Consider the following 6000-nt stretch of genomic DNA (forward strand, 5'->3'; position numbering starts at 1 on the left):
CATCTACCCCGTGCTTCTTGACGTTTACTCACACATTTTTCCATCGAATGCAGTTGAACGCGCACGCAGCCACGCGCACACACGTTTCCTACGCATACAAAGACCACTAGACCAGTCGGCGAGCACGCAGTCGAACGGTCGCCTGACTTCTGTAGACCTGTTTTTTTCTCCGCGCTTAAATCACGCGTTTCTCTGATCTCCGAGTTTGGTGCGAGTATTTTATTGCTCTGTATATTTTAGTGTTTCGTGGAGGTGATTTCAGTGATATCGTGTTCTCCTGTGTGTGTTTGTGTGTGTAAAAGAGCCACACGCGTATTTTCAGGTTAAAGAGCCCAGTAGTCCTCAAGTGTGGTTTTTATAACAATAAGAGTTCAGTCCCCCAATCTACATTAAAGAGAGAAAAATAAAATCACCATCATCAACTTGTGTTCGAAGCTAAAAAATTCTCAATTTCCAAAGTCCTGTGCGCAACAACAATCACGCGCCTCTGACGCAAGCCCGACGGACGGCGGTGTATTCCCATTCCAGGTGTCCAATTAGTAAATTAGGGGACGAAAATTGCTCTCGCTGACCCGGTAATCAAGGTTAAACTCGCGTAACGGTGAGACCCCCCCCCTGACCAACTATAACCTCAAAGAAAGAACAAAGGCGCATATTGTTTCTGCTTTGGAGTATAGTAGTTCTTTTTCCATGAGTACATAAATTGGAGTTGGAGTGACGGGAGAAAAAGCTAAAGGCACACGAGAAAAAGAGAGAGGGAGAGTGAGATCGAGTTTTTTGTTTGCGGCGTAGAAACCAACGAGTGAGCGCGCGCGCGGTGTAACGTCACAAATTTGAAAAAAAAAGAAAATAAATAAATTGAAAAAAGAGGTGGGGACTTTTCAAAAAAGGCGCGAAAAGAACCCCGTGAACAAATGTCACGCAAGGTGCAATAAAAAGGAGAGGAATAAAAAACACACCACTTCGTGACACGTGCAATTTTCTTCCAATCCAATCCCAACTAGTCAGGGAAAGAAAATCAATGTCAATTTCATGTTGAAGTGGGTTATAGTCACGCGTTTGCAAGTAATGTATAATTGTGTGCGTAAGCATCCCCTAAAATCGTCGGTCGTCGAATCGCTTGGCAGGCGTGGAGTAGCCGTGTTCTCTGGTGATTACATTTAAAAAGTGTTTCATTTCTGTCAAAAATAGTTTTTGGTTTCGTGATACGTGATCAGTGAAAACGTGCAAGAAAAAAAAAAGTGGTGGAACAGTGAAAAAAAGAAAGAAACAAACAAAATTTTGTTTTTCAACGACGAAAAATTGTGGAGAAGAAGAAGACAAAGAACGTACTGTCAAGAAGAAGAGAGAAAAAAAGTTTTAAATTGGAAAATTTACAAGTATCCTTGAAGTGTGCGTGGGATAAATTAGTGTGCGTAATTGCTTCATTATTACAACTGAGGAAGGAAAAAAATCAACTCTCTTGTCCAAATTGTAACGCACAATAATAACAACAACAACAAGAAACAAAACAAGTTAAATTGTGATTGATTTCGAGTCCTCAATTTTTGAGCGCTTCCACATTTATCCAGAGTAGTTACAAGGGGGCTTGTAGAGGGAAAGGAAAATTTACTACAAATCAGGAAAATATGAGCATTGCTGCCCTTCTGCAAGCCGCTGAGTACATTGAACGAAGGGAACGAGGTAAGTTTTCGCCATGTGCGACGAGTGTATGCGCATGTGTAATTATGAACATACGTGTGTCTGAAACGCCGACAACTTTGGTATAAAAGGGGCGATGTAAAACCTTCTCAAACCACATTCTTTCGCATAAACTCTTTTCTCTTCACATCTTAAATATCCTTGCGGAGAGTAAAATTTTTTATTATCCATTTTCGGGGAGAAAATAAATATATATCAAAAAATTGAGATGAAAATTTTTATTTTCAAAAATTGTTTTTAAAGTGTACTACCCTTCTCTTGTTGTTGAGAGGTAGTACTTTAACACGTGACCTGTTTTCATGCCTGATACACGGTACAAGTTTTTAAGCCTGTTGATGTTGAACTGAGAAGTTTTTTTATTCAATCTGATTCTCAATTTTTTCTTCTTCTTCTTGATGTTAATTTTTATTACACTCTGACTTTCTCATTTCATCATTAGGATATTGTATTTAATATACGTTTCTAGCTGTTACTAAGGGAAGGCATTGTCCCCCAAGCACGCAAAAACAACAGTTGGCCTGGGTGTATTACTTACATGTATTATGAATTCCCACGCAATGCATAATATTATAAACTGAACTCTATAGTGCCACATGCAAACAACAAATCAACAACAAAATGATAGTTAAAACTTTGCGCACCAATGTTGACATTTGTTTTTGGCATTGTAACTTGATTGTTTTGCGGTGTATAAAGTTATAGTGTTGCGGTCATTTTGGGAATTTAATCCCAAATGAGATTATCCGAGATTCGTCAGTGCAGTGATACATAAAATCCTGAAGAGATGATAATTCAGATGCTATGTTGACCAAGATTTCGAGTTAATCCGAATCGGATAAGAAGCAAGAAGAGAGAAATAGAGATAGAGGATTAAACATATGGTCTGAAATAATACACTGAAGAGGAATTCTTATTTTAAGACAGTCAATTGATTTTCTAATTTCATTTTTAGTGCGCATTTATCTTGAATTTAACATAGGGGTTAAAGTTAAATTATTACCTAAATACAAATATTTTATTTTTATTTACATATTTGAGATTAAATTAGGATTTACTTTCTTTCACTTTATATTATTTTCTTTATATTATTATTCTTCATTATTATTCAAATCAACATAGTTGCTATTCAACTGCAATCTTATCTTAAAATAAGTTTTTTTATTACTAGCTCTAAAGTTTCTAAAGTTCAAAAAAAACCATATTTTTTTCGCTGTTTAAATATTTAAAAAAAAACTGCCATACTAAAGACGAAAACTGCGAATTAAACACTTCTTCTGAATTGAATCGAAATTTATATTCAATTATCGAATTAATTCTCAAAAATCAAGTTACAATCAAGTTACAATGCCAAAAGTAAATTCATTTTTTTGTGTACAAAATAATATGTCCCTGAAGTTAGCGTCGTCGCTTAGCGTCGAAAACTATTTTTTTTTGGAGTTCTTAGAGACGAAAATGTCATTAATTTCACTTTCTACTTTTACCACACAAAATAAAAATAAGTTCAGAGCAATTTTTTAACCTTAAACTATAAAAAAATAGTTTTATTCTTTTCATTTTTGCAAAAAAATATCTTTTTTTAACGCTTAGCGCCGACATACGGAAAAGATTATAAAATAAAGTTTACTCTTTGCAAAATAGAACCTAAATTGCCTGAAACCTACGCAAATTTTATTCTTTTGGGATTTACTGTAAGCAAATTATATTTTAATAATAATTTTTACTAAAACTATATTAAAATAAATAATGAAAGTTGTCAGAAATAGTAAAAAATAGGTTTTAGAAATTCGAAACGTTCAAATTGGGGAAATCTTTTTCTTTTAAACATGAATAATTTGAAAAATAACTAACTGCATAAAAAATCAAAAACTAGTTTAACTATTTGAAACTAGGAATTATTCGTTTAATATGTCACGCTATTCATAGTAATAAGATTTGAATTTGAAAATTGATTTTGAAATTTGTTTCGTTCATTTAAACATTAAAAACTTTTGAGAACATTATTTCCGTAAAGTTTTGATCGTTGAAATGAACGAAAATTTCAATTTAAATATTGTTATAAATTTACTAACTAATATGGAAAATAATTTAAATTAATTAATGTTCCAAAAGTTAGCGTCGACGCACAGCATCGAAAACTATTTTCTTATTAGGGTTTTTAGAGTGAAAACAGCACTAATTTTACTTCTTTCATTCACTTCGGAAGTTAAAAATGAGTTCAGGGCACTTTTTTTTAACCAAAAACCTTTTAAAAATTGTTTCATTTTTGCGAAGAATTCATTTTCGACGCGCTGAGCGTTGACACTAATTTCAGAAACCTTTAAAAAAGAACTATTTTGAGTGAAACCGAAAAGAATCAGACAATTAGTTCAAAGGTTTCAGGTTAGAAAAGTGCCCTGAACAATTTTTGACTTACTTGGTGAATTAAAGAATCGAAATTAGTGCCATTTTCATCTCTAAAAACTCTAAATAATAGTTTTCGACGCTGAAGGTCGACGATGGATTTAGGAACATAAAAATTGATTTAATATTAATTTCAATGCACAATGCACAAAGAATGCAAATGTTCCTAAAGTTTGCATCGACGTTCAGCAACAAAAACTACTTTTTGGGATTTTTAGAGTAAAAAATGTCAATCTAAGCGTAGACGCTATAACTTCAGGAAAAGCAGTAACAGTTTTGACAGATATTTTCTATTTAGAAAGCACTAAAAGAAACTCAAAACAATTTCTTCCATTATAAATTTTTATCTCATAGAATTCATTTTTTTCATTACTAAAAAAAAATGTCACTATCAGGGGAACTTTTGTTTTCTAATGTCAGGGAAATGTCAAGGAAAGTGTGAAAAATTGTTTCTTTAAAAAGGCATACACATAACATGAGCAGGAGGACACAAAAAGAAATCGAGAACCTTGAATGAACATTTGAACGTTGTGAATATAAAATATGACGAAATATCCTCTAATGTAATCATGAAATTTAAATGAAGAATGAAAAAGTGATGCTACTTGAAAGCTAATTGACATGTGTAATTTGAGAAAATATATACTGAACTAACTTTACTACGCAGTAATATTTGAAATCGTCACCACCAATCTGGCGATGGTGATAAATATACCGCATTATGTTTTGAGATAATTAGCAAAGTGCATTAACGAAGCATTTTAACTTACAAAGAGAGTTAAGATACACGCCAGTTACAAACAAAGTAATCAAACACATTCTCATTAATCACATACCATATATATATATATATAAGCATGTGAACTATAAGCATATAATCATTAATGCAAGAAAGTGAATAATATTCTCGAATTACAAAGTATATGTGGAATATTTAAAAAATCTGTAGTTAAATTTCTTTTTTTTCGCGAGAGAGAAGTCATTTAAAATTCATTTAACTATCTCCCGCATGAGGTAATCTCTGTTTACTGAAAAGTGATCTATTAAAGACTTATCTTTGCCTCCCTCTCTCTCTCTCCCTTTCTGTCGATTTGTATTCAAGTGTAATCTAATCAATAAGCATTGTGTTGTATTTTTTTTTATCTTTCTCAATACACTTGGTATCAGTCATCTTAATGCTAGATTTGATGACAAAAATACTCTCTCTTTTTTTTCTCTCCATCTTCTTTTATATTGATAGTTACAAAGATCATCAGCAAATTTTTGTTTTAAACAAAAGAAATAATTTATATGATAACTTGACAATAATATATTGGACATAAACTTTCTGGAAATCTTGAGAGTACGACATTAATGGTTTTCCCGTAATATTTAGTTGCAGCAACTAGACGCCCACTTGATGATAATAGCTATAATAAAATCAGTAGAGTTGATAGTTGAATCTACCTTTATAAAGCTATTCGTAATTGTTGGATAAGTTTAAACATTTACATCATTTGAGAGAACTTTTTTTTTCACTAATCTCATTTTTAGTCGAAAAACTATTAAATGTTTTTTTTTGCATAAAAAGTTTGTGGAAATGCAACAAAAAGCAATTATGATGGACAGTATAAAATATTACTACTCAATTCTCTCTCTAGTGTAATAAAATTAGCATTACAAAATATGTTACCTATATTTATATATATAGGAGATTTAACTATCTAGTTGACGTAACATGATCTTTAAACAGATGTTGACTCACGAGTTGATAGTTATTTTTTGGCACTTTTAACCATCATTAATATTCTAAAAACAAAAATAAATAATTATCAATATTTTTCGATAAAAATAAATTCTTTTCTTTTCGATTTTTTGTTTATAAGAATGATTTTAATGTCCCTTAAGTTGGCGTTGGAA

This window comes from Leptopilina heterotoma, unplaced genomic scaffold (genome assembly GCF_015476425.1).
Source record: "Leptopilina heterotoma isolate Lh14 unplaced genomic scaffold, ASM1547642v1 Lhet_51, whole genome shotgun sequence".
Lineage (NCBI taxonomy): Eukaryota > Metazoa > Arthropoda > Insecta > Hymenoptera > Figitidae > Leptopilina > Leptopilina heterotoma.